The 24,886-nt window shown below is 34.7% G+C and overlaps 1 pseudogene; it reads right to left on the bottom strand.

The window, feature by feature from the left end:
• Nucleotides 1-1,986: 1,986 nt before the first annotated feature.
• LOC149251858 (secreted RxLR effector protein 161 pseudogene) lies at nt 1,987-2,508 on the bottom strand (annotated as a pseudogene).
• Nucleotides 2,509-24,886: the final 22,378 nt, after the last annotated feature.

A 24,886-nucleotide genomic window follows, 5' to 3' on the forward strand; every position in this document is an offset into this window, starting at 1 on the left:
CAATATTATAGTAACAAATAAAAATTGTAGATAGATCAGTAAATGAAATCTACAATAGGAGATAATCATAAATAATGACAAGAGATATAAGAATTCGTCAAAGAATAGGGAAAATACTCACAACAGGAAAAACCCTTTCAAATTCTTCTTCTTATTAGAATGTCATAAAATGTTCAGTAGAGAGATGCAATAATCTAATTCATCAACCAAAGGTCGAATTCAATCTTTTCACTTTCCAACAAAATCAACTAACCAATATCAAATGATGAGCCGGTAGTCAAATCTGTCCCAAGTCCAATCTGGTCAAAGTCATAGTTTGCATATATGTCAAAGTCAGAAATAATTAAATGTGCCCTAACTAGTCCATAATTCAACAGTCAAAGTCCTCCAATCAGCTCATTCAGAGAATCATTAAATTCAACCTTCAAATATTGGTCAAGCCTCACCAAAATAATCAACAAAACTCGGTCAAAAGAGAGAGAAACTATGTGGCCAAACTTCAGAACTTTCCTGCGCTCAATGTTGGTCAAAGGCTATGGTAAATTGAGGTCAAAGATACCCAAAAATATCAATATGCATGTTAGTTAACTCAGCCTTCAAGAAAAAGTCAAAAACAAGTCAAAGGAAGTCAAAATCCTCTCGGTCAATGTAGGTCAAACCATCCCAAACAAAAATCAAAGTTTAGTCAACAAAAAAGAGAGACTCCTCCTTCACATGTGTTAAGAGATCCTGCAAAATTTTAGATGTGCGAACCAATAGAGTGAAGAGAGAGATACTTGATGAGATGTCCAAATGAAGGTGACTTGTCCTATATTTATAGGCGTTGGAGGAGACCCAATTTGTCTTTAAAGCTAACCTGTACTTTTGTGCACTTTTGGGTTTTCACATTAAAAATTATTTTTTCCTTAATCAAATTATTCTTCCAAGGGAAAAAAATTTGGCTTCTTTGGATAAGGAAGATTGTCTTATGGTCTAGGGAATTTATCCCCGAGCTATCAATTTAACACTCCCTCTCAGCTAGGGAGAAATTTCTGACTCATTTCAAATATCTTGTCATTGTCAAGTCAAATTTCGTCTCTACTCATCTCTTCTCATCTTTGTTGAACACACTCGAATCTAATAGAAGAATAATTTGACATCATAGGGGATCTCAAACTACTACATTCTCTCTAGTGACAATAGCCAAGATACAACCTACCAAGCAAGGATCACATTCATCCTATTGTCTATCAATAAGTGAGATACAACTTGCTATAGAAGGTAAGGATCACATCTATCCTATCGTCCAGTGACAATGGGAAAGATTCATATACCAACCAAGGATCACATCCATCTTGTTGTCTAATCAACATGAGAGACAACTTTCCATTGAAGGTATTGATCACATCCATCCCAATGTCTGTTGATCTTCTCACGTTGACCCTCAAGATACCACTTTCCATGCGAGATCACAACCATCTCAAGTCATCTCAACCCATTGGCCAGATGGGGAGGAACAATCCCAACAATCCCAACTTGTGGGTAGGATGCATACTGGGGTATACTCTGTCAATCATGATAGGGGGAGATACCCATCTTGTCATAAATGATAACGATCACACACACCTTATGGTGACAATAGGCGAGATACTACTTACAACAAACGGTAAGGATCACAACCATACTAATTTCCAGTGATCCCTCAACCCCAAGAGCTCTCAAAATTAATTCCTCTCCCTGTGAACTAAATCAAGGGGGAAGAACATAACTTAGTGTCCTTGATCAGCCGAGACCCTTACTTGGGAGGGTCACATTCATTAGTCCAATATGCTCTCTGAAGACCAATAACTTCCCTTTCAGCAAAGCCTTGGTAAGTATGCCTGCAATCTATTCGTTTGTCGAGATACAATAGATTCTTACGACTCTTCTTTGTACCATGTCTTAGATATAGTGGTACCTAATCTTAATATGCTTGGAATTGTAATGAAATATGAGATTCTATGCCAATCAGATCCCATTCTTTTTGTCGCAATATATCACCATAGTATCCAAGACATGCTCAAATGGCTCTCCAAAGAACTTTCTCAACCAAACTGCCTCACAACTATCCATGTTAGCAACAATGTACTCTGCCTCATCCATGCTTAAAACTATGAACTTTAGTTTCCTGATCATCCAAGATATCACAGTAGAACCCAAGCTAAAGCAACATATTGATTTGCTCTTCCTTTCAGTAACATTTCTAGCCCAGTCAACATCAATGTATCCATGTAATCTCACATCTCTAGTATCATATCTCAAACCAATATTGATTGTCCCATGCAAATATCTTAGTATGTGTTTGGTAGCAACCCAATGTGCAGGAAGGGGCTCAGGCATGAATTGAGTTAAAGTGTTGACTGCAAAGCATATTTCTGAATGGGTATTCACAAGTAACATCAATTCCCCAACCAACTGTAGATACTCATAGGAGTTCACCAAGTCAGGTCCAAGGACGTCTCCACATAACTTCTTGAAGTTCATCTCCATCGGGATGGCCAAATATTTTCATTTTTTCACTCCAAATATTTCCAAGAGATTTACAACATATTTTCCTTGAGAAAGGAAAATGTCACCAGGTCTTTGCCACACCTCTAATCCTAGAAAGTAATGCATCATACCAATATCCTTTATCTCGAACTCAAAGGCTAACTCCCTCTTACGCTTGATCATCAGAAGCTCACTACATGTCAAGAATAGATCATGAACATATAAAACCAAAATCAAAGGCATAACTTGGACCATTTTGAAGCATAGGTTAGGGTCAACATTGCTTCCTGTGAATCCAAGCTTCACTAGGTAATTTTCAATGCGAGCATACTAGGCTCTAAGGGCTTGGTTCAATCCATATAGAACTTTCTTACACCTGAAAACATGAGTCTTTCTGTCCTTTACTTCAAATCCCTGCGACTTCTCAACGTGTACTTATTCCTATAGTGTGTCATGATGGAATGCTGTCTTTACATCCATCTGGTGAAGAGTCCATCCTTGACTAGCAACAAGGACAAAAATCGATCTAATAGTAGTGTATCAGGCAACAGGTGTAAAGATGTCATCAGAAACTTCTCCCTCTTTTTGGAATAAACCTCTAGCCACAAAACTTTCTTTATATTTCTTAATTCTCCCATAAGCTCCATGATTTATCTTATATAGCTATTTCAAAGTCACAATAGATTTTCCTTTTGGTCTTGGAATGACATCCCATACATCATTTTTCATAATGGATTCATACTCTTTGACTGTGGTATCCTTCAAAACTTGTTCATTTATTTCTTCTGCAAAATAGGAAGGTTCAACCTGTATGATGGAGCTCATAGCTACAATGTATCCCTGATACCGGAATGGCTTCTTTCTTTCTCTAAAATTCCCTATGGCAAGAACATGTCTCTCAACATCCTACAATGTATCTCGAAGCCACAATGGTCTCTTCTTGGTAGGGGGATAAGATGGAGGAGGATCTAAGGGATCCAAAGGCTCTATGGGATCATCATCAACATCTTTATTCAACTTGGGAACAGAAGGGCCTTCTAGTAGGTCCATGTCATCATCTCTTTTCTTACTAGGAGGCACAGGGAGATCATGCTTGCTTTTCCAAGGGCGACATATTCATTAAAAGTTACATACCTTCTAAAATTGATCTTCCTTTGACCATATATATATATATATATATATATAGAGAGAGAGAGAGAGAGAGAGAGAGAGATAATAAATGCTTTATATTTTTCACAATATCCAACAAACATACCTTTCTTTCTTGTGGCTTCCAACTTGTTCCTCTTATCCTTTGACACATGAAAGTAGATAAGGCAACAAATATCCTGAGATGTCCAATATCGAGCTTCACACTTGTGAATACTTCTTTGGGAGTCTTGTTATCTAGATATTTATGAGGAACCCTATTTTATACATAGATTTTTGTATTTCTAGCTTTTTCCGAGAGGAATTTTGAAATCTTTTGATCATGCATCACAGTTTGGAAAACTTCCATGATCGACCCGTTATTTCTTTCAACCACTCCATTCTATTGAAAATGTAACTAGTTCTGGTATTCATAGTTGTATTTGGATCATGACTTGATGTAATTATTATTGTACTTAGTCAAAAGAAGGAAAAATAAAAACGTATTTTGCAAAAGAAAAATGATTTATTTGTAAATGGGTTTCTTTCCCATGATTATTTATTCTAGGTCAAAGTACCAATTGAGTGCTCTAGGTGTTGAGTCAAAGCCATAATTTAAATATCCTTTTGAGGGCTCATGTATCAAATAAAAATACTTAATGTAAAAGAATGGTCTAGAAACTCATCAAGATTTAGGTTGGCCAGCCGCCTAAGTTGGCCTAGAAGAGGCCCATGCACCCACTTGAAAAGTTATATATAAATAATGATTCAACCTCCATTACGCACACTTGAACATTTGATTTTTCTTAAGAATTATGAGGTAGATAAGAAGTATGAAATTATGGGAAGAAGGAAGCGAAGTTATGATTTGGTTTGGACTACCTCCCTCTCCTTACAATTAAATTTTTCTATGGAAACCTAGGCTTTCTGCAGGTCTGAAGTTATGCAGTATGTAGCAACAATCTTATTTGAAGAAGAAGTTCACTGTCTTGGGTGGTTGGCCTGACCTTGGTGAGTTTCCTATGGTTTGTGGTCTTATAACTCTCCTTGAATTGATTCTATAAGAATAGAAGTTATTTGGGTTTTCCCCAGTTGAGGAGTTTTTCCCTGGCTTGGAGCCTCTCTATGATGTCCCTTTTGTTGCATTTGTGATCTTCTTGTTTGACATTTGTCTTGATGATGCAAAGAATATAATAACAATAATAATGAAGTAATAATGTATCACAAATAAATGTCAATATAAAAGATAAATCATGTAATAATCAACCCCTAATGGAAGCCCTAGGTTTATCAACATGGTATCAAAGATAAGTTCATTTGCATAAGGGCCGAAATAAGGTCACTAAAGACCTCAAGACTTCAAGGAGAATATAAACCTCTAGGACTGAGCTCCTAGGAGAAGATATTTGCAATTTTGGGCACTCAAGGGTTATTATAATAGTCCACTCATGGCCAATTACCTTGAAAAATAAAAACACATTTATGGGCATTGTTATAAAGCTTGAAAACACCTTTAAAGAAGACCAAATTCTCTAAGTCATATTAGAGATCCAAGTCTCAGAAGTCTGTGTACTTATGGGTGACAAAATATCATTTTATATGAAATAGAAGAGTCCTTGATATCCAGCAAAGGCCAAAGTGATTGGAGGCCTAAGTTATCTAATTGGAAGACTAATAGTTTAGCTACAGGAGGAGCCAAGATTCTAAGTATGAGTGTATTTCAGAAGGTTTGATTTGAAGCCTCAATCACTTAAAGGACCTGAAAAGTTCTGATTAGAGGGCTTAGAAATTAACCAAAACCACATTGGAAGATGACCAAAAGATTAATATAGTAGCCTAAGGCAAGTCGAGTATAATGAAGGTCTAAGTTTAGTTATCGAGGTATGGTATCTCCATTAGAAGATCTGAATTTGTGATGTCATCTCAGAGTTTTAAAATTCAGAAGTGTATGCACTTATGGGGGACCAAATTTATGTTTTGAGTATCACCTAAAGGACTAATATCAATGCGAGTTTGTAACCTCAGCCACCCTCAAAAGGAGCTAGGCATCCAAGTTCTAAGCATAAGTTCATAGTGAAAGACATAAATAAAAGTAAATGTCACCTTCAAGAAGAGTCGAATATCTCAACACATAATGGAATCAAGAAAAAATATTTTGATTGACTCATTACTCATCTACAAGTTACCATACTTAAAAAAATATTCGCAGTCCTAAACAATGGTATAGAATCCACGAGATTGTTATAAAAATGACACTATCCTATGGCATATAATATACATAATACGAGCCTAATCACTAAGAAAGGGAGTCGACCTTAGAAGCCTCCTTGACATTTGAGGGTATATGTGTACAATAGTTGTTCTTGAGAACTACAACAACCTCTCCTCCTTCAATTTTTTGTTATTTTTAACATACTTTTTGATTGATCTAGTGCATATCAATGTTTTATAGAAAAGCCCTATCCAAAGGGTCATCTCATCTACATATAGAGACATTAATTTATCTCGTACATCTTGGAAAGTAATGAAAAGTCCTAGACTCAGGGTCTAGTCGACAAGGAAATCAACAAGTAGTAGAAGAAGATATAACAGTGATAGAAATCCCCTATCTTAAATAAGATCTATAAGATTCGTCTCAATTGTTTTCGTGGAATCAGTGATACAAGATCACTTTGAAGTCCTGTTGCAGTCACTCATAAAAGTCAAGGATAACAACATTAACTCATTGGAATAAGTGTTCAACATCTTAGTTCAAATATGAAGGTATAAATACTTGTGCAAGAAACTCATGACTTTGACATCATAAGGAGTCTTCACTTTTGTAAAGAAGATCATGGCATCTTGAAGCAGGCCTCATAGCAACCTCTATGATAATGAAAGATAGAGGTACGTGTTCATGAGGTATGTATATCTTATTAAGAGTATAACATAAAATGTTTTAGGGTTTGATTGCTTGAATGATTGTAATTGTTGTTGACCGTAAAACCCCAGATGGTTCATAAAATGTTAGGAAAATCCAAAATTTATGGAAGCCTTAACCTTAATTTGATTTTTCCCTTGCATAAACCCTAACTTTAAGATATCTAAGGTTTGAAGTTAGTCTAGGGTGTATAATAATAAACCCTAGTAATGATTGATGAGGATGATTTGATTTTAACAAAATATAGGGTTTGTATTTGGAAACCCTAGGATTCCTCCCTTGTTCCATAAAAACCCTAGATTGACATATTGACATCAAACTTTTATTATTACATATATTTTCTTGGTTGTGCTTGTCAATAATTATTGTAGGTGCATCATGAAGAAAGTAAATGAAGATGAAACTTGTGGTTTGGTGAGCATGATAGAAGGAGGTAAATGGAAGAAACCTGAGAATGGTAACTTGATAATCAAGTTGGATCCTTGGGCACTCCGATGCGTATAGTAAGATTCATGTAAAGAAAGGTTGTATGGATACCTCATTGAGAACGTCAATAAAAAAAGTGATTTGACACAACCTGCTAAAGAAATTCCGCTATAAATATATGACAAAAGTTCATGTAGAAACTGGTTGGTGAGGGTCATTCAAGGATCCTCCATTAGATGAATTTGTGGGAATATTTCTTTGTTATGAAACCAGCTCACAAAAAGATAGAAAAGATAGATCAATGCCTTAGAAATAAGCCTCTTCGAGGGGGAAACCTCCTTTACATTACACAAATGAAAAATTCTTAGATGATTCAAATGAAAAAACCTCCTTTCTATATATAAGAGTCTATGTGGTCACAATATAACCAAGCAAACCTAACAATAATAATATAAAGGCATAAAAATAACAATAGAGTGATTCTATGGGGCACAATAATAACAATATGGGAACAATAGGGGCACAATAATAATAATAAGGGATACAACGACAATAGCAATGGGGGGATCACTAATATTATAGGGGCCTAACATGCCCCTCTCCTTCAAAAAAGTGTTGTCCTCAATGCTTGAGTAGTTTTGGATGCTTCTATATAAAATTCTCATCCTCCCATGTGGAATCTTCAATGGGTAAGTTCTTTCACTTGATGAGATACTCTAAAATTGATCTATTTCATAGCTGTCAAGTTCTTGTTTCTTTGACTGCTTTCGGTTCCAATATGAATTTTCCTTCCTTATCAAGTTCTGGAAATATTGTCTGAACTGGAAGCTTGTCACCTATAACCTTCTTTAAGCATGAAACATGGAAAACTGGGTGTACTCGAGAAGTTGCAAGAAGCTCCAATTTGTATGCCATAGTACCTATCTTTTGCAACACCTTGTACAAACCATAATACTTTGGTGATAATTTGTTATCCTTCTTAGCTTGCTTGAGGTACATTTCTTTATATGGTTGTAGCTGTAGGAATACCCAATCACGTACATCAAAACTTCTTTCATTCGATGTTGAACGATGTGATCTTCCACTGCTTGAACCTTAGAATTTTCTCTTAAATATGATGTGATGGATTGTGGATGATATCCATAAAGTGCCATTAATGGGGTCATTTTTGTTGCACTATGGAAGGAAGTGTTATACCACCATTCAGCCAGAGGCAACCATTTGACCCATTGTGTCTGTTTATCAGATACAAAGCAACGAAGATATCCTTCCAAACATTTGTTTACTATCTCAGTTAGCTCATCAGATTGAGGATGATAAGATGAGCTATGAGCTAACTGAGTACTAAGACAAGAAAATAATTCTGTCCAAAAATTTCCAGTGAAAATGGGATCTCTATCACTTACAATAATCTTTGGGTTTCCATGTAGCTTTTGAATTGTTTCCATAAATGTAGTAGAAACTGTGCTTGCTTTAAATGGATGAGATAATTCACAAAAGTGTGCATACTTGGTAAGTCTGTCCACTACCACCATAATAACACTCTTTCCCTCGGACTTGGGTAAACATGTGATAAAATCCATTGAAACCTCCTCCCAACGTTGGCTTCGAATGGATAAAGGTTGTAATAGTCCTGGATTCTTAATTGTTTCAACTTTATTTTGTTGGCAAACCAAACATTCCACCACAAACTTTTGAATATCCAATTTAAGGCCATCCCAAAAAAATCCTTCTTAACCCAGTGGTAGGTTTTTAGAAATCATGAGTACCCTCCTAAGGGAGAGGTGTGCAATTCCCTAAGAATCTTTTGTTTGAGTTGGGAATTCTTACACAAGTATACCTGATCCTTGTACCATAACAAATAATTTTTCCATATCAATGCATCAGATGTACTGGGATCTTGTTGTATCTTTTGAATGAGTGCCCACACTTCCTCGTCATTCTTCCATTCATTCCTTGCTTCATTTATCCAATCTGGTTGGATAATAGAAATAGCGCAAAGAAATTCTTCCACATCCTCATCCTTTCTTGAGAGTGCATCTGCCACAACATTTTTCTTTCCTTTTTTGTAGATGATTTCAAAGTCATTACCCAACATATTTGTGACCTATTTTTGCTTCTCTTTTGAAGATAATCTTTGTTCTAAAAAGTATTTAAGACTATCATGATCTGTTTTTACCTTGAAGTGTCTTCCCATTAGGTATGGTCACCATTTCTTAAGTGCATGTAGTATTGCCAACATTTCCTTCTCATAAATAGCTTTGTGTAAATACTTTCCCTTGATTGGACGACTTTAGAAAGAAATGGGTCTTTCTTCTTGCATTAAAATAACACCGATTCCATTTCTTGAGGCATCACATTCAACAATAAAGGTTTTTATGAAGTTTGATGTAGCTAAGACTGGTGCTTGGCACATTGCCTCTTTAAGATGTTCAAAGGCCTTTGTTGCTTCTGAAGTCCATGAAAATGCATCTTTCTTCAATAATGTTGTTAGAGGTGCTGTTATTCTCCCATAATTCTTAACAAACTTGCGATAATACCATGTCAACCCGAGAAATCCTTATAGATGCTTTATGGATGTGGGGATTTTCCATTCCTTAATGGTTTTAATTTTGCTAGGGTCTACCTTAACACCTTTATGAGATACAATATGATCTAGATATTCCACCTCTTGTACTCCAAAGAAACATTTGGAAATTTTTGCATATAATTGTTTCTCCTCCAATAGTTTGAGCACCATGTCATCATGTTGGACATGATCCTTCCAAGACTTGTTGTAGATTAGTATATCATCAAAAAATACTAACACAAATTTTCTAAGGAAGGGTTTGAAAATGGAATTCATCAAACCTTGAAATGTAGAAGGTGCATTAGTAAGGCCAAAAGGAATGACCAAAAATTCATAATGACCCTTATGAGTTCTAAATGTTGTTTTTGGAATGTCTTCAGTCTTCATTCTGATTTGATGATATCCTAAACGAAGATCCAACTTGGTGAAGTAAATTGATCCATGCAATTCATCAATGACAGCAATGGGAAATTTATCTCTAATAGTGAGCTTGTTGAGCTCCCTATAATCTAGACACATGCGCCATGATCCATCCTTCTTGTGAACTAACTCTACTGGAGCAGAGAAATAACTTTGACTAGGTTGAATTATACAGCAACCATATGTTCAATTTCACTCTTTTGGGCATAGGGATATTTGTATGGCCTGATGTTTGGAGGAACACTTCCTGGAATCAAATGAATAGCATGATCATGATCACGAATAGGTGGGAGACCTTTGGGAGTCTCAAATACCTTGGAATGATTGTCCAATACTTTTTGGAGATATGGAGAAATAGATGATTTCAATGTGGGAACCTCTAGCGAACATAATTGTGCAATTACACCTCGTTGTTCCTTCTTTAGAAGCTTTTTCATACCGTTAGAGCTGATTATCTTTCTCGTTTCCCTGCAATACCCCTTAATTCAACTTCCTTTCCTTCTGCAAAAAATTTCATGAAAAGTTCTTGAAAATTAAAAGCTACTATACCCCAGGATTGTAGCCATTGGACTCCTAGTACAACATCAGCACCACCCATTTGAATGGAAATAATTGGGCTATTAAATACATATTCTCCCATGGATAACTTGATATTATGGCACTTTCCAGAGAAATTTTTGGTTCCCCCACTTGCAACCATCACTTGACACTCTAGTGCTGGATATAGGAAGCAATTCAATTCCTTTGCTATCTTACAATGAATAAAATTATGGGTACTTCCCGAATCAATCAACAATATTACCTTTTTCTTCTTGATATGTCCTTCTATCTTGATAGTTTGAGGGGTGGTAATTCCAGCCAATGCATTACAAGATATGGTTGGATTCATTTCTTCTTTATCTAGGGTTTGTTCTTGGAGTATATCCTCTTCTTTTGACATTTCTTGTTCCTTTTCTTCCTCCTCTTCACAATCTATGTAGAATAATTTCTTCTCAGCACACTTATGACCTTTAGTGTGTTTTCTATCACAACTATAACAAAGCCCTTTTGCTCTTTTTTCTTCCAATTTTTGTGGTGTCAACCTTGTAGGTTGTGGAAGGCTAGGGGTAGCAACACTTCCATCTTTATAGTTGTGAGTAGGCTTCTTGGTTGCCATAATTTTGCTTTCCATTTTTCTTGCTAACCTGAATGCCTTCTCTAATGAATTAGGTTCCCAAAGGTGAACCTCATGTTGGATATTATCCTTAAAAGTCCCTATGAACACATCAATCCTATGCTCCTCTGGAATATCTTTTACCCTTATGTTCAATTTTTGGAAGTCCTCAATGTGCTCCATCATTGAACCCTTTTGTTTGAGATTTATCAATTGGCTAAAAACAGTGTTGCTTTTTGTATCCTCATAATGTGCTATCATTTCTTCCATAAAAATTGTCCAAGTGACAATTTTTTTATGAGAGCAAAGCCATCGATACCATACAAACTGATTTGGTTCCAAATATAAAGTTGCAATACGTACCTTTTGTGTGTTTTTCACATTATGGAGATCGAAAAATTGATCCATCTGTAGTATCCATGTTCCGGGATCCTTGCCATCAAACTTTCTCATATCGATTTTTGGAACATGGTGGGTCTTTAATCCACCATTAGAGTCTATGAAATCATGAATAACATTTATTTTGTTCTCATCGTGAGTTTCCTTTACTACCCTTTCACCATTAGTGATCATTTATTGTAGCAACTTATGCAGATTTATCTTCAATTCTTCCATCTTATCGTCCATGCCATTCATCTTAGCATCCATGCCATTCATTTTATCATCCATGCCATTCATCTTAGCTTCCATCTTAGCATCCATGCCATTCATCTTAGCTTCCATCTTAGCGTCCATGCCATCCATCTTAGCTTCCACGTTGTCCATCTTAATTTCCACGCCGTCCATCTTAGCTTCCAAGTCATTCATCTTAGCTTCTACGCCTTTATTTTTAAACCATCCATCTTAGCTTCTACATCTTTCTTTAAACCATCCATCTTATTTTCTGTTACCTTTTGTGCGAGTGAAATTTGTTGCACTTGGTTTTGTAATATTGATATATAATGTTGCATTTCTTCCTCTTCTTGACGAGTCATGCTAGAGCTTTCAGGTTGCTTACTAGGTGTTTCCATTTTCTTTCTTCAGGGCATAAATTACCCATAATAATGCTTCACTATGCCCTTTGAATTCCTTCAAACTAATTTTTCAAACCAAGCTTATGCAAAAGTTTAAAAAATACACACCTTTTTTCACTTGTAGGGGCTCGATATTGAATCTAATGTACCTTTGTAATTTTGGATCTCCTAGGTTTGAAATCGTGACCTCCAGTATCCCTTTGGGTCCTCTTTCCAATGCCATTAGTCTGATCAAAGTTGGATTCTCAAAGGAAGAGTTATGTCAAATCTCCCACGGTGACCTGATTGTAGACTAGTTCAGTAGAGCAAACTTGTATGACATGTCACGTGTCACCATTTCGACATTAGTATCTGAAACTGATACATAGAAAACTAGAGGTCATCCTCTTTCTAAAACTTCTTATGATATTTCAATCTGATGCTCAAAACAAAAGTTATGATGATTTTCCCCAGCACTTGTTTGGAATGTAAGTCGGAAGTCTGCAAAAACGCCAACTTCCTAAGATAATATCTCCGCAAATGTGGAGAGAAAAGCTCTAAAATTTGGACCCGAAATCTAGAACTATTTAGGCCCAAATGGGTTTTTTTTTAGCTTCTGAAACGTCACAGAAAAAAATTTATAGTGAAAATGGCACGATGACCTGTTTGGAGTAGCGAAACCCTAGAATCCACAGCTTTAATACGAAATGTTACGAAACCAGATCACAAAAAGATAGAAAAGATAGATCAACGTCTTAGAAATAAGCCTCTTCGAGGGGGTAACCTCCTTTACATTACAGAAATGAAAAATTCTTAGATGATTCAAATGACAAAACCTCCTTTCTATATATAGGAGTCTACGGGGTCACAATATAACCAAGCCAACCTAACAATAATAATATAAAGGCACAAAAATAACAATAGAGGGATTCTATGAGGAACAATAATAACAATATGGGAACAATAGTGGCACAATAATAAAAATAAGGGATACAATGACAATAGTAATGGGGGGATCACTAATATTATAGGGACCTAACATTCTTCGCCTAGTAGAATAAGGACCATTAATATTGCAAACATTTTATACTCCCTCAGTTTTGAGGATATCTTCCTAGAAGTTTTCTCATACAATTGCAACATGATGAAGTCCCATCCTCAGGATAGGGAGTAGTTTGAACAAAGCTAGATGATTAGTTGAAGTAAGAGGTATGAATGTTTTTAAAATTCTTCCTTAATTTATTTAACTTATGATTTTTAGTATGCAGGAGGAGCCAAATATAGGAATATGCCTGGTTTCATTAGCATGTTTTGAATTTGTTTGGGTTCTTTCGGTTGAAGATATGTTGGTAGTAATTAAAAATCCAATATGATATGAAAGACTACTGACTTTAGAGGAAGTTACAAAATCCATGACAAGATGACCTTATGTGAGGATGACTCTTCCTGATGATTTAATAATGATATTGATGAATAAAATTCATGGCATGTTATTATAATCCGATGGTTCTGATGATTTAATATAGTTCTACCACTGATAAGAAGATGCTTTCCACAAAGATGTAGTAACAGAAAAATATGATTCAATTGCAAAAATTGAGTGGATAAATTTGGCAGTATAAGTCCAAAGGATATATATCACTAACTGGAAAGGTAACAAGTTATAGATGGTTTGATGATCATGTCTTGATATATCACTTTCTAGATGCTCCTATGAAGCTATTTTCAAGTTCCATGGTGACTGGTTCATGAATATAAAGTAGGAAAATATTAATGTTATGGAAAGTGATGGCTTTTCCCTACGAGATGTTATGAAAGAATATGGATCCGTGATGTGCACATAAGTTGATGATGTAGAAAATAGAGGCCTACAAGTAGCTAATAGTACCATAATCTACATGGAAGAATAGACGTCTAATATTGGAAGCAAGTTCCTAGTTGAGAGGGAGCTTGGATATATTCCTTTCATGTGTAAAGGAATGAGTATATCCTCTCTGGTTGAGAGGGAGAGGTAGACACACCATTCTTGTATTCACATAATGAAGAAATAATGGAGGATTTAGTAAGAATCTGATACCAATACCAATACTCTTTGAGGACAAGGTAGGGCATCCAATAGGAAAGAGTAGTCGAAGAGGAGATTCCTTGAGGATGTGTAAATCCAAGAAGGGAATGGTCCTAAAAGGACATATCTTGTAAACATTCAAAAGGGGTATGTTCCTTGAGAGACAATTATGGAGGTGTCTATAAATCATTGTCTCCCTAGCATTGTGCTCTAATCTAGTGGAGACAAAAAGTTGTTAGCAAGGCATTGCTATATGACAATATTGGTTGATATAATGAGATGCATTGATATAAGCTAAGAAGATATCTTACCAATCCGACTCTTCTTATGAGAACTCTTCAAAGGAAGTAATGTCCATTTACCGATTGTCAATTATGAATACCTCCCTATTTAAGGCGGAGTGTTGAAAATGTAACTAGTGTTAGTCTTCATAAATGTATTTGGATCATAACTTGATGTAATTATTATTGTACTTAGTCAAAAGAAGGTAAAATAAAAATTTATTTTGCAAAAGAAAAATTATTTATTTGTAAATGTGTTTCTTTCCCATGATTATTTATTCTAGGTCAAAGCACCCATTGAGTGCTTTAGGTATTGAGTCAACGTCATAATGTAAAGACCCTTTGAGGGCTCATGTATCAAATAAAATGAAATATATTTTATGTGGAATAATGGAATATAAAATCACCAAGAGTCAGGTCATCCAACCCTCTAAGTCAGCCTAGAAGAGGCCCATCCACCCACTTGAAAATCTATATATAGAGGAGGATTCGACCTCTATTACACACACTTGAACATTTGATTTTTCTTAAGCCTTTTGAGGTAAATAAGAAGTGTGAAATTATGGGAAGAAGGAAACTAAGTTATGGTTTGGTTTTGGACTCTCTCTCTCTCTTGACAACCAAATTTTTATGTGAAAAACTAGGGTTTCTGTAGGTATGGAGTTATGTAGTAAGGAGAAAAAATATTGTTTGAAGAAACAATTCATTATCTTCGCTAACTGGCCTGACCTTGGTGAGTTGTCTATGGCCTATGGTCTTGGAAGTATCCTTGAATTGATTCTATAAGAAGAGAAGTTCTTTGGGTTTTCCCTTACTGAGGGGTTTTGCCCAGACTTGGATCTTACCTCTGGTGTCTCTTTTGTTTCATTTGTGATATTCTTGTTTGGAATTTATCTTGATGATGCAAAGAATATAATGATAATAATGATGAAGTAATAATGTGTCACAAATAAATGTAAATATAGAAAAGAAATCATGTAATAATCAACCCCTAATGGAAGCCCTAGATTTCTCAACCCATTCTTCTTGGGATTGTAATGTACAATGGTTTCCTTCTTGATTCTAGCTTGCTTGCAAAAGTCAACGAACTCATTTGATGTATATTTTGCACCATTATCAGACCTAAAAACCTTTATTTTCTTCTCTATTTGATTTTTTATCAGTTCCTTGAATTCCTTGAACATATCAAAAGCCTCATCCTTATGCTTTAAGTAGTATATCCATGTCTTCCTGGAGAAATCATCAATAAAGGTTATGTAGTAGAGATGGACACCAAGAGAGTGCACTGGCATGTGTCCTCATAGGTTAGAATAAATGAGTTGAAGAATACCATCAGTCTTGTTCTTTCTGGAGGGGAATGGTCCCCTTGCATTATTTCCACTGGCACATCTAGACATACTCCATCATGGCTAGATTGAACATCAGGCATCCCAGTAACCAAATTTCCAAATTTAGGCAGGGCTTCATAGTGAAGGCATGCTAGTCTTTGGTGCCATATCTCACTTTGTTGATTATTGTTGTGGACAATTACTAGAAGAGGCCTTTCATTGACTCTATAAAGACCTTCAATTCTGGATCCCAAGGTAAAAGTATCCCTCATATAGGATTCCATAGGCCATGTAAAGACATTTGCTCTTATGAAAGCTACTCTCATTTTTTTTCCTTCCAAGGCAGATATAAATACCAAGTTATTCTTTAGTCCCTGAACATACATTACTTCATGAAGAAGAATGGATTCCTCATAGTCCAAATGAAATTTGGCAGAACCAAAACCCTTCACTGGATATGTAGAGTTTTCCCCAATAATGATCTTTAGACTTGTCTCCCTCTCAACCTAATTTGAGAGGACTTACGAAAAGTGTCTAGAAGAACTACTATCTACCAACCAACTATCATGTGAATCCAGAGGAGAAGAACTAGAAAGGGTAAAAAAATGTATATATTTAGATTGAATATAAAAAACATTATTTTAATACTTGGAGTTCCTTGAATTCTTTTGAGGACAATGGCCTTCTTCACGATCATCTAGAACATTTCTTCTTATTCTAACATCTCCTCATTTTCTATCATCTCCTATTCTTCTATTATTGAACTTGATATTGTTGAAGCCACAATTTTTGTCGTACCTTAACCTTCGAGCATTCCTCTTTTCCCAAAAATCTTGAGCATAGTGGCTAAACCCGTGACAATAATAACATTCAATCTTTGACATATCCTTGTCCCTTCTTGATTTTATATTAGAGTCCTTGAATGTTGGATCATACTTCCTTGTATTAGACGAACCTCTTCTGCCTTTCCTTTTCTTTTCTTGACCAACAAAAGCAGATGGCTCTCCTTCTTCATGTTGTTGAATCCTCCCTCTAGAGATATCTTGGTTTCCTCTTGAGTGCATTTTCTTACGAACTCATCAAATGTTGGAAATAAATTATTGTTGCTAATAGTAGTGATGAAGGTTTCCCAAATAGGAGGAAGACCTTATAGAGTGACCATCACAGAATCTCTATCAGATACATGCTCACTAGCAGTTTGCAATTGATCCCTTAGTTGGGATACCCTCATGACATAGGACTACATAGGTTCCCCCTTGTCCATATTCAATTCCTTGAGTTTATTCTTCAAGGAGATGATGTAGTTCAAGTTGTTGACTTGATACATGCCAAACAACTTATATAAATGTCCTTAGAATTCTTCAAGCTACCAACATAAATAAGTAAATGATTTTGAAAACCATCAATGATAATTTTCTTAGTTTTGATCTCACCTTTCTTGTACTTAGACTTGGTGGAAACAGGAACATTCTATGGACTCTCAAGAAATAGTCCTTCCACATATTCCAGGACATCATTTTCATCCAATATCACTTCCAAATTGATCTTCCAAGATGAAAATCTGAAGAGCCACCAAACTTCTCACAATCCTTGAATAAAGAGGTAGTCATCTTAATCAAATTAGATGGGATCCTTCATCTTCTTCCAAAGATGATTTATTTTAGTATCTTGTCTCTTTTGGGATTGTCTTCACCTTGGCTCTGATACCATGTTAATTTTCCATTGTTCTATGTTGTTACCATCACTTTAACCGAGTTCTTAACTTCAATTACCAATCAAGTCAATCTTCGAGTAATAAATAACAATTGTAGATAGAACGGTAAATGCAATGTACAATTTGAGACAATCAGAAACTGACAAGAGACACAAGAAGTGGTCAAAGACTAGGGAAAAAACCCAGAACTGGGAAAACCCTTTCAAATTCTTCTTCTTATTAGATTGTCATAAAATGTTCAGTGGAGAGATACAATAATCCAATTCATCAACCAAGAGTCAAAGTTAATCTTTTGAATTTCCAACAAAGTCAACCAACCAATATCAAATGATGAGCCAATAGTCAAATCTGTCCCAAATACAATCGAGGCAAAGTCAAAGTTTCAATTATTTCAAAGTCAACAATAGTAAAATGTGCCCTAAATAATCCACAAGTCAAAGGTCAAAGTCCTCCAATAAGCTTAGTCAAAGAAACATTAAATTTGGCCTTCAAATATTGGTTAAACCTCACCAAAATAGTTAACAAAACTCGATCAAAAGAGAGAGAAACATTGCGGTCAAACTTCAAAACTTTCCTGCATTAAACGATGGTCAAAAGTTGCATTTAATTTAGGTCAAAGCGGCCCAAAAAATATCGATCTGTGCACCATCCAACTCAGCGTTCAAGAACAAGTCCAAAACAAGTCAAAGCAAGTCAAAATCCTCTCAATCAATGCAGGTCAAACCATCCCAAACAGAAGTCAAAGTTTGGTCAACATAAGAGAGAGACTCCTCCTTCACACATGTGAAGAGATTTTGCAATATTTCAGATGTACGAACCAATAGAGAGAAGATAAATATTCTTGATGTGATGTCCAAATGAAGGTGACTTGTCTTGTATTTATAGGCATTTAGAGGGCACCCAATTTGTCTTTACAGTCGACTTGTACTTTTGTGCACTTTTGGGTTTTCACATTAAAAAAAAAAATTCCTTAACCAAATTAAATTCTTCCAAGGGAAACTTGGGGCTTCTCTAGTTGAGGAAGACTATCCTATGGAGGGAATATATCCCTGAGCTACCAAATTAACAACTGTTTTAGAAAGTCATGGCACATTTTCTAATGCAAGTGATACCATAAGTCACAAAGTCAACTTGGCCACAAAATGTTTAGTGTGATGAGAAGATGACGTGAAATGTAGAAATATTTCCAATTTTGAAGGCATGGCCAAATTACAAGTATTCAAATTTTGTTCACATGTATAACAGGTTTGTAGGTGGAAAAACAGGGCCAACATTGCACAATTTTGGAATGCATTATGTCAAAATTGGTATATAGGAAAAGAGGAACAAAACCCATGCCCCATATTCTTCAGATTCCTCAAGGTGTTAGAGATCTACCATTTGGGCATGATGATGTGGAAAATGTAGTGATGATGTGGCAACACATGGTAGGATTTGAATAAATGAAGGAAGACCTAGGTGAAATCAAAACAATTTACAACAAACCTAGGTGGCACAATTACCAAATTCATGAAAGCATTGGAGATAAGGAAAAAAGTTGGTGAATTCAAGTTTATTATATAGTAAAGGTCAAGTCAATTAGCCATTTGAGAGGGTGGACTAGCCGTTGGAAGGTCAAAGGCATATTAGATCAATAAGTTAGCAAGTGGAAAACTTATTAGTCTTTATAAAGTTAAGGGACCTATCATTCAACTAAACAAGCAATCATTCAAACAAGTTAAGTAGACCAAGGACCAAGTCAAGTTACTACCTAGTAGCTGGAGAGATCGTCGAGGTTGGGGCATCTTTGAACCATTATTCAACTTTCGGGCCATAAACTAAGGAAATGTCAAACCTCCAAAGGAACTTTGAGTTAATTCAACCATGTTGAAAATAGCAACAAGAAATGCTAAAAATAGCATTGCTATAAATAGAATTTCAGGATATCCTCCAAATCTGTTGAAAATAGCAAAAAAGAGAAATGCTAAAAATAACATTCCTATAAATAGAATTTCGAGATATATTCCAATTTTAATTTGTCCTTGAATTAAAATTGAGAATTAAAATTCGAATTTAGTCTCACCAGCTGTTTGAAAAATAATTAATTGATTCATCTTGAGTTAATTAGTTGGAGAAATTCAAACATGAAGTCTTTGTGAAGACATGCAATAGTTATCCCTTTGATTGAGGAAGCTATCCCTTAATTAAGGAAATAAGGATGAGTTGTATTTGAGTTGTAATTAGTTAGCTCATTTAACCGAGTTAAGTCCAGTTAGATTAGTTCAAAACAGTTGGAGGAACTAATTGTGAGTTCAGTCAGTTAATGCATGCATGCATGCAACTAGTGTTCTCCGGATAGCTGAATATTCTATCATAAATAACTCATGCATGTTAGTTCAGACAAAGACCCAGTTGAGATTAAAGACAGGGACATTGTACTATCAGTTGGAGGAATTTTCCTATAAAGGAAACTCATCCATGCAGAAAGAATTCATTCCTTTAGGATTGCACAGTTATTTCAGAGGTCAGAGCAGTGTATGAGGTGAGAATCACACAGGTGGTAGCTGGAAGACCTAGGAGAAACTGCGCAAGGAAATAGGAGGCTTGGAGGATTGAAGGAAGGCATATGTGTTGTCTATTATGTCTATGAGCAGCAGTGAGGGATTGTACTGAGATCTGGATAGCTTGAGAGCTAAAGCTTTGTGTAATCCTGAGATATTTCCACTTGTATGATAATATAGATAGCGGGGTTTTTTAGCTGAGGCTTTCCCTAGAGTATTCTTCTGTGTTTCATGTGTGATTGAATCTTCTTCTTTGTTATATGTGTTCTATTTGATCTTGCTCAAAATCAATTAAGCTTCCGCAAGTTTGATTATAGAAGTAGATTAAGTATTTTGCTTTAGTACATTGCATAATCAATTTAATCTACACTGAGAATTTCTACAAACCCCTTAGTGAGAAAATTTATGAATGTGGTTGTGATGTTGTAACAAAATCACTTAGTCTTTGACATGTGGGTGGAAATTAAATAATATTTCTTAGAGGAAGAGTCAATTAGTTGTTAGCTAGTCATTATCTAGTCATTACAAAAGTTTTATAATATTAATCATCATCATCATAAAGGATAGTCTCTCCTCTCAAAAATGTTGTTGTTTTATAAGATCATATGCCATAATAAAAAGAACTCATTTTTCAAACCTGCACATTTTTTTTTACATTGTGTGGGTTGGTTTTTACTATCTTGAATTTTCTTATCTAATTGTGGTAAATGGGTTATAATCTAAAACAATTATTTCTCAGTAAGGTTACAGTATAATTAGAGGAACAATTTGTCAATGGGCTACATAGCCACATAGAGGATATAAACTAGGTGCTAGTCCATTTTATTGATTTGTTATTGGTGGGTTACTTGGGTCTAGGAGGGAGCTTTAATCGAGAGAAGAGTTTGTATTTTATTGAGAAATCAGCCCGAATACCAGAAAACTTCACGCTAGGGGTCACTCCTAGTTGGATCTAAAAAATGGGAAGAGTTTTAAGTCAAATATGGAGGCGACTTCTCTCTAGAGACCAAACCCACCTCATTGATCAAGTGCAAGGTTGACTTAAGTGCAAGTGTGTTTCACAACTCAACTTCATGAGGTACTTTCTCATGGCACAAGGTCAGAAACTTACAAAAACCATTTTATATTTAAAAAAAAAAAAGACAAAATATTTTATTTGTTGTTTTATTCCGGTATAATTATCTAGTTGATTTTCAAGTTATATCACAAGAAAGCTAGTTTTGTTTAACTTGGAGTTATTGGAAATAAAATCACATCTTGACCATTGATGCATTGATTTTTAAGCCTTTATTGCATATGTTTTCAGCATGTGTTAATTTTTTTTGTTATAAATAAGTAAATGTTTTTTGTTGTTACAAAACAAATCTAAAAAAAAATTCAATATTTTGTGTTCTCACCAAGTAAGTATATTTTATTGGAATCTTGTATATACGCTCTTTAATTAATATACTTGTTGATCTATCATTTTAAGAGTCTAGAAAAATTTATTTCCAATTATTCTTTCATTAAAATCCTTGATATAATATTTTTGGACATAGAACCTTGTGGAATTTAATCCTAAAACTTCACAAATTCAATTTCTAGTTTGGTCAATATAACATTTTCTAGCCTCTCCACCCCTATATCTTGAATCTAGAGTGATATGGAACTAATTGGGTGGTTTGTTTAGGGGACACTGTTTGTTGTCCTAACTTTTTCTGCAAAATTTACAATTTGCAGTTATAGGGAAGCAAGTTAAATAACAATAGATTCAACCCCTCTAAGAAGAGATTCAACGATATAAATAACCTTAGATATGGTTAGACTTTTTTTTGTACTCATTTTGATTACACACTCAAATATGTCTTATATATTTGAGTGTTATATCAAGCTGATTGTAAGTCTTCACTATAAATTTTACATAAACAACCAGTGGGACAACATATAATTAACTCATTCATCTCACCCATAAACCCAATTGAGGGCATTGGTCTTTATTGATTGGGTGAAGTATTCAAATGGAATCCTTGCATAGCCATTAAGGAGGTAGTTGGGCTTAAGGAGTGGGGATTTAGGATGATGTAACAATGGACCCCAATTTTGTGTGTGCCAATAAAGAGCATGTTGCAAGGGCTTCGACAACCCTATTAACTTGATCGATAACAAGACCTTTATAAGGACATAAAAAACTAATATTTTTCACAATGGATGAAAAAAGGAATCAAAACAGTGATATTTTAAGTAGGTCAGGCCAACTGTACAAGACATATGAAAGTCTCATTAATGCAATCTAGGGATCTAGGTTCTAAGGCTAACATAGGGGATACTCAAGAAACTGGTGAAAGGGTAGGAAAAAAGGAAGCAGAATAGGGAGCAAGGATGGTAGTTGAGGAGGAAGTGTAACAAGTTGTTCAACCAACAACTCCAAAATATTTATTGAGGCCCAAAAGAGATGTCATTCCACCAATGCTAGTAGATGTGGAGTTAGACTCTCAAGAATGATCTCCAATTATCCTAAGTCACCCTATGTTTGGGTTTATTTCTAGTTTAATTATTATTTGAATCAAGCCCTCAGGGGTCTTTGTCTTTGTCTAGATATATTCTTTTAATTTACAGTTTTTTTCCCATAAAACAATTCACTGTAACGGGAGGGGCATGACCCTAGGCAATTGCATATATATTTTTTGATCATTGTAGTGCAATCTCCTTTGGGGATTGCCTATATTTCAACATGCTACTATTTTCTCTTGTATATATTTAATAGACATGTAGCTAACTTACAACAAAAGATTCAAATAATGAAAGATAATAGAAGCTAGGTGTCTTGGAAAATATTGAAATATTACGCCTGAAAGTTGATCAAGTATTTTCCCAATGAATAAATAATAAACACACAGATTGATACTTCACAGAAGATGGAGCCATGGATGGCAACCACACACATCTAGGGTTTGGAGAGGAACAAGACCGTTGATGGGTTTTCTAAAACTAGCCTTCGCATGGATCCGAGACTATGGATGGTGACTGAGTTCAGAGAGATTGAACAGTTATGATTTTATCATAGGCCTTACTTAGATGGGTCTTTTATTTTACTACACAAATTTACTATATATATATATATATATTCTGAATTTTTTTGTTGTAAAAGTAATTATTGTCCAACAAAATATCCACTATCCAAAAAGAAATAAAAATAAACCTCCTATAACTTAGTCAAAAATCCTATCATTATAAAATAAATTTGTCCATAGGACATCACATACAAAATGGTTTCATATGTAACATATATGTATATGTATATGTATATGTATATGTATATGTATATGTATATGTATATGTATATGTATATATATAGATATAGATAGATATAGATATAGATATAGATATAGATATAGATATAGATATATATATATATATATATATATATATATATATATATATATATATATATATATATATATATATATCTATATATATATATATATATATATATATATATATATATATATATATATATATATATATCTATATATGTTGCATATGCAACCATTTTGTATGTGATGTCCTATGGACAAATTTATTTTATAATGATAGGATTTTTGACTAAGTTATAGGAGGTTTATTTTTCTTTCTTTTTGGATAGTGGATCTTTTGTTGGACAATAATTACTTTTACAACAAAAAAATTCAGACTCTATGTATTATCTGGCTTAGCTTCAGATCTGTCCGAATTCACATGAAAATGTGTATCTACATAATGTATTTTCAATATATAAATGAAGATACTGGTTTCTTTTTGTAGGAAAAAAAAAGTATTTTCCCAACCTAACCATTGCAACAAACTCGCTATTGACATTCCTTCAATGCCGGAAAATGAAAAGAATTGTTGAATTTAAAATGTAGTGATCTAGTGTTGATTTTTAAATAGATTTTTCTATATTCCTAATTACTTCAAATGATTTAAATATTTTTCACATTCTTATCCATTATTACATCATTAAGAAATTACACATAAGACATCGACAACATAATATTTATGACAAAGAATCACGAAGAGACAACCACACAAAGAACATGAGTTTAACCTGGGAAAACCCACATGGGTGAAAACCCGACAACCTTTTAATTAGAGAAATTATCAAGTTCAATAGAGATACATCGATCAAATACAAGGTCAAATAGACCAAAAAATTTAGCTATGTCAAACTTGGTCCAACCATCCTAGTCAAGTCAAATAATGTGCTCAAGAAACTCGCTCCGGTCTACTCACCTAGGGAAAAATTTCATCCTCCTCCTTCACACATAGAACTTGATCCTGCAAATATTGTGGTATTTTTGATACAGATTCCTCCTGCACTTCTTCTAGTATAGATTCATTGTGAATTTCATCTTTAAGAATATTTGTTCCTCATAGTTTCAACCTTTCCACAAATTATTTTCAATCTTTCAATACAGAATGCTACACAGAGACTTGGTCCTTCAACCCAAAAATTCATTCACTATTATGCCTCCTTCGCATGGCTTGCCTCAGACTAAACATTTGCTTGCTTTGCTCAGAAAAATTGAGATCCTTTCTTAAGGGGTGGTTGAATTGCCTCATATATATAGCCATCTTGAAGGTCGAATGGGTGTCTTTCTCTAAATGAGCTGACTTTACTAGGGGGGTCAACTTGACATCTTTTGGAGCATCTAAATTCAATTTTAAAAATTCAACTTTTCTTCTTTTTCAAAGGACATGAAGAGCATGCCTTTTTAAATTTTTATTTTGACAAAGATAGCATGAAGAACACAATTTATAGAATACATCAATGATTACAATATTAATTATGGAGACCGACCATAGCTACAAAATTCAACACAACAA

This window comes from Pinus tabuliformis, chromosome 7, assembly GCF_031772625.1.
Source record: "Pinus tabuliformis cultivar Carrire ecotype Pingquan chromosome 7, CPIR1, whole genome shotgun sequence".
In the NCBI taxonomy this organism is placed as follows: domain Eukaryota; kingdom Viridiplantae; phylum Streptophyta; class Pinopsida; order Pinales; family Pinaceae; genus Pinus; species Pinus tabuliformis.